Source organism: Elephantulus edwardii, unplaced genomic scaffold, assembly GCF_000299155.1.
Source record: "Elephantulus edwardii isolate Elephantulus edwardi_28Jun2011 unplaced genomic scaffold, EleEdw1.0 scaffold00037, whole genome shotgun sequence".
In the NCBI taxonomy this organism is placed as follows: Eukaryota; Metazoa; Chordata; class Mammalia; order Macroscelidea; family Macroscelididae; genus Elephantulus; species Elephantulus edwardii.
In genome coordinates this window covers 4,506,162-4,518,711 of record NW_006399787.1, presented here as the reverse complement: position 1 = coordinate 4,518,711, position 12,550 = coordinate 4,506,162, and the positions used below count along the sequence as shown (strand labels likewise).

General features: G+C 42.8%; 1 protein-coding gene across 7 annotated transcripts in view; it reads left to right on the top strand.

The window, feature by feature from the left end:
• Positions 1-12,550, top strand: part of NRXN3 (neurexin 3) — a 2,203,380-nt gene that overhangs the window by 1,430,576 nt on the left and 760,254 nt on the right. The window lies entirely within an intron of this gene.

Genomic DNA, 12,550 nt, shown 5'->3' with positions numbered 1-12,550 from the left:
TATAGTTTTGTGTTCAGATCTTTCTGGAAAATGGTCATGAGAGTCTCAGTTGGTGACAATGAAATGTGATGTTCTAACACACAGTGGGACACAGGCAAGACTGGGGGGAATCAGCCACAGGATTTGGAGAAGTGCGTCTGCACATTTGTTCCTTGTTAATTGGGGGTTCTCTGAACTTAGACAAGCCATTTGGCTCAACTAAGGTTCAATTTCTTTAGCTGAAATTTCTTTAGCTGAAAATAGCAACACTTGCCAATTTTCATAGTCATCTAGTGTTTCTGTAATAGAAATACCACTTGTGGATGGCTTTGAACAAAGCCGAAATGTACTCTGTCATAGCTGGGGAGGCTAGAAGTCCAGTTTATGGCTCCGCTCTCAGAGAAGTTCCTCTCTCTGTGTTGATTATGGGGAAAAGTCCTCTAATACACCTGTGCAGAAAAATATGTTGTTCCTTTCAACACCCCCTGTCTAACATCCCTTGGAGGTGCCCATGTGCCTTGGCATCAAGCTTTCCCCGAGCTAACGAGGTTTCCAGTGCAGGGATACTGGGTCTAGTCCTTCTTCCTCGGTGGCACCAGGTTTTCTCCTCCTCTCTCTGTTCACTCTTCTTCTCCATTTATCTCTGGTAAGGAAAGCAGTGATACAAGATACACCTTAGTAAAATTTTCCTTACATAGATTCAGGGTTGCGACCCAAAGTCAGTGTATATATTGCCTCCCTAATTTTCTTACAGCTGATTGGCTGATCATAGTAGATTACATCATGTAGAAGGATTAATTGTTATATAACTTCCAAACAAGGAAGCACAGATTCTGAGGGGACATAAGTCAATCCATGACAAGAACACCAGAGTGGAGTTTGAACAAGTTGAGCTTTGTACATTAGTAGCAATTTTGTACAGGTGAAATATCTTATATTTCTTAAAGCTAAGCTTCAATGTGGAAGTGTTTGGTAGATTGAAGATAAAAGAAACATGCGTCATCCATTTTTCCACTTTGTCTTACCTTGAACAGCCATTTTTTTACCTCCCCAGAGGTTTTGTTGCTAATTCCTTCTGGTTAATTCTGATTTACAGTGCCTTTATGTATAACAGAAACATTGCTAGGTTCTGCAATATGTATAACAGAAACATTGCTAGGTTCTGCAATATTTTTATTATCATGAGTATGGTTTAATATATTACTGGATTATTATGTGAATTTTGCTTGCTTTCTAGAGATCTTATCCTAGAGGCCGCATCTTCCAACTTACAGAAGCAAATTGCCATACCTTTCTTAGTCTATCTTAGCCTGGAAGTTCTGATAATACCTAGACACCATGATACTTGCTTCTAGCATGATAGCAACTTGCAGATGACCACAGGAAGGCAAATTATTAGAATGACTGATGGGTAATGGTGCAGGGATTACTTCATTTACATAATACTTTGGCAAATGTAGAGGAATGGAGCTATAACCCTTTGGAGAAGTAGAAGATACTAAAATATGTTTCCTTTTTTATAGAACTCCAAGAAGTATCATGCCTGGTCAGTGTTGATATTCATTAACTGTCTCCCTGGGCAGAAGTAATACATTTCAGACAAATTTTAGCCCAAATTAGCAAATTATAGCAAACAATTTAGAAGCTTAAAGATCAGATGACCATTTAGAAAATACAGAATTGGGTTTGGTTTGGGGTTTCCCCCCCCAACATATGTGTATTAAATTAAAATATTTCCAAACGTGCATGATGTTCACTTTACAATCTAGCTTACAGTTTTAAAAAAGCAGCTGTTTGTTTGTTTTTTTGTTTGGTGTTGTGTTTGTTTTTTTTAGGACAGTTGTGTTTAGGTGTGGAAACAGATTCTCTTGAGTGCCATTTTTGTATACTCTTATCTCTCAGGGCTGGAAGGTGACAGAGGAGAAGTGAACACATTATCATGTCAGATCTTTAGGGTTGACTTTGTGCAGCTCAAATTTAGGACCAGAGGCCCGAGGAGAGGACGTGGTGCTGAGTCATAGATATTACTCCTCATTTTCTCCCTGACCAACTCTGTGACTTTGGACTTGACATTATGTTAATGTCTTCATCTTTAACTTTTAGATAGCCTCCTGGGACATCTTGCTCTTATCCACCTTTCCTTTCACCTGTAGTTTACTGTGCAGCAGATATAGGGGTCTGAGTGTATCCTAGTACTATAGCTAAGGACGTGTGTGTGTGTGTGTGTGTGTGTGTGTGTGCACGCGCGCATTTCTTCCTTATTTATACAATGAGAGGATTGAATGGGATGAGCTCTCCAAATGCTTCCTGGTTCTAGGACCATATGATGTTCTGCTTCTCACATCCTTAAAGATACTGATGTGCGTCTCAAACCTGTCTGAGTTCTGCAAATCTGCCAATATTTTGTGCGTCTTTTTTTGCCCCCTCTCTTCTCTTCTAATCACTTTGCCAAAGTTGCAAACTGGGTTTTTTGTTTCCTCCTCCAACAGAAGGAACATAAATGTACGGGAGCGGCCCACTGTGAGGTGATAAAGCCCACAGTCTAACTTCACCGCAGAATCACGCTGAGCCAGGGAGAGCGCAGCTTTCCTTTAAACACACCTTATTAATACTAGAAAGGCACGCTGCCTTGTGTTTAAAATGCTCAGCTGTGTTTAGCCATATCGGGACGGGGGGTGAAATAGCAACTGGTTTTATCATCACTGAGGGCTTTATCTCCACTTTCGAGTAAGGGTTTTGAGAGAGATGTGCTTGGATCAAACCCCAACACGTAATGCATACCTACTGTGTGCTGGGCACGTTTCCTTTTTGCTGAATGTGTAGGATTTTGTTTCATCCTCAAGAGTCTTTGAACCTGATAAGGTTAACATCATTTTAAATATTAAAAGAACTAAGGCTCCGGTTAAGATGCTCGACTAATGTCCTATCATGCTAGAGCCAACATTCAAACCCCATTCTTATTGTAAGACTCATGTCTTCCTCCTGCACCAATAATAGTTTGTCCTCCCAAGAAATAAGAGACTAAAGCCAAAAAGATTTTTTGTCAGGAATAGTGTCCTGACTTTAATGTGGCAACCACTCCTTTCCAAACATCAGCGAGAGTATCTCGCCTATCAGAAGCATTTAGATGTCATGCTACCTGAAATGTTGTCATCTCAAACCCCAAGAATTCCTGATTTTCCTGATTAAAAATTGATTCTGACTCCTCGTGACCTTGTAAGGCAGAATAGAACTGCCAGTGGGGTTTCCAGGTCCAGGAATCTCTACAGAAGAAGACTGTATTGTCTTTCTTTGCTGGGGGAGGGGGAATGATGGGCCAGAACTGTCAAACTTTTGGCTACTGACTGAATACTTTAACCACTACATCACAAGGTGTCCTTGACTTTATCCCAGGGAGACAGTAATTGAAAGAAGCTGACTGACCAAATATTTACACCTGATATTTTTGGTTTTGGCAGAGTTAGAAAGTGAGTAAGGTGCTATGTGAACAACTCTAGTCTTAAGGGAGAAGGGATGGTAGTTTATTAAAGATGCAAAAGGACTTCCCAGAAGCAGATGTAGAATTTTAGAAATAGAGGGCAGCTTGAGGATCATGTGATCTTCTGATTTTCCAGATAGGGAAAGTGAAGACTTGCCCAAGGGCATCCAGCCAATGTCAGATGCTGTCAGGAGCCCTGGCCGTGTGACTCCGAGTCCGTGGCTATCTCTCAGCCAACTAAGCAAAGGCCAGCTTTTCACTCCAACAGCCTCGTCCCAGTCAGCCTCCCACCTCTCCTTCTGTAAAGTGGCTTCTCCTTACCTGGGTTGGGTACCACAGATATGAATTCTGCCACCATTGGGCTTGCCTGATGTTGGGTGGTGAATCTGAGTCAATTTCAACTTACCGTAATGTCATGTGATGTCGTACAACTGCCCTGTAGGGTTTCTCAAGATGTAATCTTTATGGAGGGAGCTCCATTGGCCTAGTAGTTAGGGAGCTGCACTGCTAACCTAAGGTGGTGCCTCTCTGAGGTACAAGTCCACCAGCTTCTACTCAGGAGAAAGAAGGCCAATGTCCTCCCATCGTTGTTTGAACTGTACCATAGGCTGTTAAGGCACAGGGTTGCAAGAATGGAGGTATTCTGTTAAGGCACAGGGTTGCAATAATGGAGGTATTCTGACAAATTGGCTATTCTGACCTGCTGGGGTCACTTCCAACTTGAGGGTAATGAAAGAGAGGGAGCGAGAAGCTGCACTGCAATCCCAGAGGAACACGGTTCGAATCCACCAGATGCTCTGCCGGAGAAGGAGGCGCAATATCCTCCTGTACCAGTCAGACTTGATTTGACGGTACACGCACACAAAATAAAAAAAATAATAAAAAAAAGAGAGAGAGGGAGAGAGAAAGGGAGAAGAAAGGAATGAGGGAGGAAAAAGAGAGAGAGAGAGGGAGAGAGAGACTCTTTATGGGAGGAAATAATCAGGTCTTTCTTACATGGGTTCTGGGTGAATTTCAACAAACAATCTTTATGTTAGCAGCTGACTCTTTAGCCATTGGGCCACCAAGGTCCCTAAGTCAATACTTTGGAGTGGGTCCCACCTCATAGTGACCCTCTGTCTACTTTCTGATGCTGTAAATCATAAAAGGAGGATGCTGCCCATCTTTCTTCTGGGGAGCCGATGGTAGGATTTGAAGCACTAGCAATGCACAGTGTTTGGGTTAGCGGTGCAACTTGCGATGGACTAAACTACCAGGGATCCTAATCTTTTAGAAAAAGTATATTTTCCCCACGAGCATTTCTCCAATAGGTACCCGGCCTTATGCTCAGAGGTAGGGATTGTTGGAGGGTGCTGAAGGTTTTGTCAAGAGGAAAGCCCACTGTGAGGCTTGTTCAGCTTTAGGGTCCTGTACAGTGTGTGTTGTCGGAGTCTGTGCGACTGGCTCAGGACAGCGCAGGCTTCAGAGCTGTTGTACATAGGGTCGCAGTGTGTCGCAGGTGACTCGACATCACATAACAACAACAGTGAGCTACTTCACCTTGTGGTTGAGTCCGAATCACCAGAAAGCAGGAGGATAGATGGCCCTGTGTATTTACTTGTCTCTGCTCTCTGACTCAAACGCACCACTGAGATGTTGTTCAAAGACGTGTGCTCAATCGCAACTTTTTCTCCTTGCACTTGATAATCATCTATTGAATGCCTGTGTCTGTACTAGCTGCTAACTTCTTGTGTACCATCAAGTCATAACTGGCTCATACTAACCCTCCAGAGGGTGTTCGTTGTTATTGTTGTTGTTATGTGCTGTCAACTCGCTTGCAACTCATAGCGACCCTATGTACAACAGCCCTAAACCCTGCCCTATCCTGTGCCAATCTCCCATCTCCGACACATACCCTGATTACCCCAGTCACTGAATCAATCTACTTCATCAAGGGTCTTCCCCTCCTGTGCTGTCCCTCCACCCTCCCAAGCATGATGTCCCTCTCCAAGGATCGGTCTCTCCTTACAACATGTACAAAGTATGTTAAACCAAGCCTCAGAATCCTTGCTTCCATGAAGCAACCCAGTTCAACCCGCTCCAGGATGAATTTGTTCATTTTCTTAGCAGTCCATGGTACACTCAATACTCTTCTCCAGCACCACAGCTCAAAGGCATCAATTCTTCTTCTATCCTCCCTAGTCATTGTCCAACTCTCTGACGTGTATCAAGTGGTTGCAAAGACCATGGCCTGTATAGGATGCACCTTAGTCTCCAGAGAGACACCATTGCTCTTCAGTACTGAGGGTGTTTAGAGGCTGTAATTCACACAGGAGGAGATATCCCATCTTTCTCCCATGGAGCAGTTGGTGGAATCAAACTGCATCCCTTTGAGGTGGCAGCATAACTGCTCACCATTAAACCAGCAAAGCTTTCAAGCTACTGCTGTGAGTCAGCTTCTATTTGCAGCAGCCCTATTCATGTCACATTGCAGCTGTGTCCAATAGGGTGCTCACAGCCTGACTTCTTGAAAATAGATTGCCAGGCCTTTCTTCTGCCTCCCTTTGGGTAGACTTGACCCTCTCACTTTTCAGGCAGTAACCCAGAATGCTAAATGTTTCCACCACCTGGCTCTTCAAGAAGAGTAAACCTCCTAGAATCAGCAAGCCACACTTTACTGAGACACTCTCATCCTCCTCCCTTTTTGTTTTTATTGTTTTGAAATCTTTCTTTCACACCCTCCCCACATTAATACATAACCGTGTCTACTCCTGAGTGACTTTCCCCCAAACTATGAATTTCAACGATTTCCGAGGCAGCCATTCAGCATTTGAATATAATTACACGCTTTGGGTGCAAATTGTGGTTTTTGCTACATAAGAAACTAATGGAAATGATCCGCCTGTTCCTGTAGTCTACAGATTATATGCTTCAGAACTGGGGGTATATATTTAGGCTGCTTTTCTGTGTGGCACATTAAAATGAAAATGAACTCGAGGTGAGCCACCACGGTTGCTAGGCAGTGGTGCAGGTTGATAGAGTACAGTATTAAACCGAACCAGTGCTGGCATTTTACTTAACATCTATTTGGTTCACACCTTTTGTCATTTGGTATTCTCATAGAAAGGGGCTAGGGCAGGCAGAGAGCTTGGCTATCTGCAGAGATGCAAATGGAAGGAAGACACAGCCAGCCCAGCCCTCAAAGAGTATTTTTATTTTCATCATCATCTAGAGTAGCTCTATTAAAGACCCACGGGGAACTTTATGAGGAAGATGAGAGACTTCTGAAGGTGCATAGAAGTGGTTGGCATTGTTGCGGACATGAACTTGTGCTGGTGTTTAACTTCAGAACAGGTGCAGTGGCAAATGGGAACTGGTATGCCCAGGCTGAACCTGCCTTGGTGGGCTCGGTCGAAAGGCCCTTTACCCTGGTGGAAAATATTACATGCAATTCCACAGCCTCTTTCATTTCTGACCTGAAATCTCAGACTCGTGAGCAAATGATAGGCAGCAAGGGCTCCAGGGTTTCTTTATAATTGATAGTTAATAGAGTAGTTCTCAGTGCTTTGAAGCCTGGTTTTAATAAAAGTCTAAAGGCCCTTTTGAAAAATCTCTAGATCACAGATAAAGCAGACAGACCCTTTTGAACTGTCGGGGTCAATTTGAGCAGCATTGTAACACTTTTAAGTGTTTGAAAAGGTGATTAAAGGGTTAAAAACCTAGCTACTGGGAGAATCTGGCCTCCTGCACACAAGTTGGCTAGAAGGAGGGACTTGTTTGGAGAAACAAGATTTCATTCTTTATCTTTGGCAGCCTCGAGTGTTTGCTTCTTCAGTCTTCTCGGGCAAAATAAACCCAAAAGGGAAAACTCTCTCCTTGCACGTAGAATGGTGATAATATTGCAGGGAATGTTTTGTGCTTGCTCAAACAGCCTTTGCAAACTCAGATTGGTTGCAGAATTACCTAGCAGGCAATACTTACACACTCAGTCAAGCATCTAAGAGTAAGGAACCCCTCCATCGACCCTTGGGCCCAATGATGATTCATTCTCCTCATATTTCATGCACTGTAAGAGTATCATTTATCAGGGAATTTAGTTTCTAATAGACTTTCTTCCCAACTTAAAATTTGAGGCAAACCTTGCAGGCTTTAGAACTTTCATCTACAAAACAAATGAATTGCAATGAGCTGTCTTGACGTGACCTCCCAGCCTTCTCTTTGCAAGTTCAGTATTAATCTTTCTATCAGAGTTTATAGGCAAAAATTGGGATAATTTCTAAAATTCATCTTCTTTCCTATTAGATCATATTTGAATCTACTTATATTCATGGCCCTTCATGTGCATAACAGAGGCTCATTAACTCTGAGAGAGGGTGAAGCTAACTAAAGTGATCCTTTCAGGAGTGCTAATGGGAGGGTGCTCTGGTGGCCTAGTGGCAAGAAGCTGCACTGTAATCCCAGAGGTGTGTGCTTTGAATCCACCAGATGCTCTGCTGGAGAAGGAGGGGCAATCTCCTCCTGTGCCAGTCAGATCTGATTTGATGGTACACACACACACACACACAAGAATAAGAAATATAAAAGAATGCTAATGGTGGTGCAGTGGTCAAGTGCTCATCTGCTAATAGAAAATTCTGTTTAGTTCCAACTCACCCAACTTCTCTGAAAGAGAAAGACTTGGCAATCATCTCCTGCGAGGACTGCAGGTTAGGAAATCTAGAGCAGTTCTGTTTGCTGTGTCACTTGGAGTTGCTATTGAATCTCCATTGACTTGATGGCACACGGCAAAGATAGTGATGATTTCTCAAGTTTGGGCATACAGGCGTATACAGGCAAATGTGTAGACTAGGAAAAAAGAATGTGAATCAAAGTCTTGGCAGAAACCTAAATATCTCCTAGCCTGGAATTAAGGATCAGATGTGAAAATTAAGCTCACTGTGCTTTATGGATTTAGGGATGTTTTTCTCTCTATTTTGTGCTGCTCTGATGTCTTTTATCAGCATTGTTGGCATGAGCTCGTGTCAACATGTCAATAAATATCCAAGAAGGGAAGAGCTTCTTGTGAAGTGAGCATGTAAACCTCAATTCCTAGTCCACTGTCAGCAATTATCTTTGAGACCAAACTTCTTTCTTGCTTTATCCCATGCTAGGAGGCCAATTTGTGGGTATGGATTGATACCTCCATCGTTTATTAGTTTGTAAGGAGCTATTAGACTAACTAGCATATAAAAGCTCTTCTTGCAGACAATTCAGAAATTATTATTGTTGTTAGGCTCTCAAACACAGTGGGACGTAATGTTGCCTAGCTTTGTGCCATCCCCATGACTGTTTGTGAAAGAACCATTTTGATCTATTATGATGTGGGGACGTAAATTGCGCAGCCCTTATTCTTGGTTGCTCTTCATATTTCTGTACAAGGGAGCTCAAACATTCATTTAGAAATAGACCTACAACCTGAATACCAAAGGTGATGTCCCTTCCAGGAATATATTCAATGAAGGGCTTTTACTGGAATCTAAAGCTTCAGATTTGTGGAATGGCTACACAGGAGACTTGAATGAGGTTTTTAGAGGTCTTTTCCAATTACATTATTTTCAGGTTAAAGAAACTAACAGTTCAGGAGTTTGTGAATTGTCCCCAAAGCACACGTTCCAAGTCAGGTGCTAGTCCAAGGCTAGAACCCGGGTTTCCAGATTTCCTGTGATGTCTGCTCTTGGCTGTGCCACCACGCTGCTCCTCAGCTATCCAGGTGTCACCTGCGCTGCTGTGGACAGGGAGGCTGGGATTTTCTCTGGGTATCACTAGTGTAACAAGTCGGCTCTGCGGGGTTGCCCTGTGATAGCCCAGCTACTCCAAACACTCCCATCATTTCCCTTAATTACCATCACATAGCACAGCACTCACACAGTCCCAGGCCTGCTGCTGCCTTGCGGGGTCCCAGCTTTCTCTCTGCCCCAACCTCCTAGAAGGGAAATGCAGTGCCTCACAGTTCAATCAAACCATTTGATGAGAGCTTTCGAGCCTAATTACATGGAAGGTTTCATCCAGTGAAAGGAAAGAGGAAAGAGAAAGGGAGAAATTAAATTGAAGTGTAAATCAGTCAAGGGCTTAGATCCTGTGCTTTCTTTCTTTTTAATCAAGAGTAAAATGAGAGGAGAGTTTTAAGGATCATCACAAGACACCATTAACGACCCAAGGAGCTCTTGACGAGAGATAGTTTGTCATGAAAAGAAGTGTGTACAATCTGTCATGAAAAGAAATGTGCCCTAAAAAGGAAGTATCCGAAGGCTGTGGTTTGTGTAGAAGGATGATAACTGCAGGCAGGACAGCTTGTTTTACGCTGCCTAGTTCATCTTTCATGCTCCTAAATCTTTGCACACATGAGAAGCTCAGTAAATAAATAAGTAGTATGGTAGATAGGTAGGGAGCATTAGTGCCCTAGTGGCAAGAAGCAGTGCTGCGATACTAAAGGCACAGGGTTCGAATTCACAGGCTGCTCTGCAGAGGACAATAAGAAATCTCCTGTGCGATTAATTGCCTCTGATAACCCGCTGGTGAGTCAGCTATGGGTTGGTTCTGACTGGATGGTACACAACAATAACAATACAACAACATGGTGTGTATGTGTAATTAAATACTGTATTAATATTGTTGTTCGTTACCAACAAGTCACCTCCAGCTCTGGTAACTCCACATGTGCAGAGCAGAACTGATCCAAATCATATCATCAGGCTCTGGGTGAGTTTGAACTGCCACTATTTTGGCTAGTAGTTGACCATCATGTGTTTATCTCACCCAAGGACTCCTATGTACTGTGTCCAAATCCACTGCCTGCAGGTAGATTCTGACTCATAACAACCCTCCTGGATTCCCGAGGCTTTAAATCATTATAAGAGGAGCCTGTCCATCTCTCTCCTGAAGAGGGACTGATGGATTTGAACCATTGACCTTTCATTTAGCAGCCCAATATGATATACATCACTTATACTCATTGCTCTCAAGTTGGAACCGACTCATAGTTAATCCTCTCTTGGCTTTCTGTGGCTGTAAATCGCATAGGAGGAGATTGGCCATCTTTTTTTCTAAGGCTTTTGAGTTAGCATTGCAATTCTCTGTGGACTTGGCCTCCAAACTCCCTCAACATACCATTGAAGCTCTTTGTATGTTACATATACCATACTGTTGTTGTGTGCCATCAGCTGGAACTAACCCATAGCTGACGCATAAGCCAGTGGATTTTCAGAGGTATTAAACTGCACAAGAGGAGATTGCATGCCCTTCTTCCCTGGAGCAGCTGGTGGATTCGAACCATGTGCCTTTGGAATTGCAGTACAGCTTCTTACCACTATGTCACCAGAGCTCATATATCGTATAGCACTTTCTGCTATGTGTTATATATGTTTGAAAGTACAATGTGCTTTTTCAGCTTTTGCAAAAACTTTGCACTTGACTACTCTAATCTAAAGGTTCTTGATCCACAGTCAGCGCCAGTGACACAGCGCACGGTATTTATAAATGTTACTGATCCAGACCCGCCCAGTGGAGTCACAGAAAAGGGTTCTGGTAATCTACTTCATCTGGCAGCTAAGGAAACCCAGTACTGTGTAGCAAGAGGTCACCATGATTTAGAATTGAGTTTTGATGACAGCATTTGGGCTTGGCTTTGGGTTGCTGCTAACATATGTTTCTGATGTATTGCTATTAGATACAAAGATGAGCTCTGGTGACTCAGTGGGAAGGAGTTGAACTGCCAACCCAGAGACATGCAGTTGAATCTCCCAGCTACCTCTCAGGAAAGAGATGGGCAATCTTTTCCCACGTGACTTACAGCCTCTCAGAACCCTCTGGAGAGTCAGCTATGAGTGGGTTCTGACATGATGGTACATAACAGCAACAAAAACTTTAGGCACTATACTTAAAATCAATATTAATTTTTTTTACTAGTTTTCTCCTGTGATTGACATGTTATTGGTGTGCACTCTTGAGTCTATTTTGAGTCATAGTTTTCCGATAGAACATAGTAGAACTATGCTATTGTTTCCTAGGCTGAGATATACAAAGAACGTAATTCTGCAGAACAAAGAATGGATTTGGACTACCAACCATTACATTAACATCAAGCACTTTAACCGTTGTGCTATTAGGTTTTAAAATGAGACTATTTTTGCTTTGTTACAAGCAGGCATATTTTGCTGGTGTAACAATCCTGCTGACCCTTGCATTACCAATACCAGATATTTGTGCCTGACACAGGGTGGGTGAAGTCCTATAAAATGATCTTGTGTGTGTAGAATGTTTCACAGTTTTACCAAAAGAAAATATGGTCTCTTTTGATATTGACCCCAGCCGTCTGCTGCAGGAGGACAAGTGGTGTGGTTATGATTCCTCCCTCCCCCTTTTTAATCTGATGTAATCAAAACTAAAGAAGCGTAGGTGACTTGGACAAAGTCATTCAAGTGTTAAGTGACAGAGCAGAAATTGAAACCCAGCTCTGTCTACAGCATCACCCTGCATGACCTGGTATTCTGTGTGGAATTTCTGGACTTTCCATTATGAGAAGAAGGATGGAAGGGAAACAAAGTGGTGTGTTTTAAGAAGTGGTGGTTAGGATGATGATTCATTCCTTCACTGAACTTTATACTTAGTTAGAGAATGCTTCAAATGAGCAATGGAAGGTGCTGTGCTATATACCCTACACTGGGCTATTGAAAAGAGGGCCTTCCCCTCAAGCTTTTACAATATCGTTATGAAATCCTTAAAATGATGCTTAGTTCAACCAAGATGTGCCACTTCCTGAGCCTCTAGAGGACATTTAACCTCTCTCCAACCCGTCCTCTACATGATCTGGCCTCAGTTTCTCGTAAACGTAGTCTCCTTACATGCTGTTGGCCACCTTGGCCTTTTTATTCCTATGTTTTTAGCTGCTGCTGCTGTTCCTTTGAATTACCAGTATTATTTCTATCATGTTGTTGGTGAGCACCGTCTAGTAGCTTCATGCTCATAGCGATCCTAGAAGTAAAACAGAACAAAACGCCACTCAGTCCTGGATGCCATCCTAGCAATTATTGCTGTTTCAGGCCATCTTGTTAAAGCTCTTCTCTTCCCTTCCCCTTC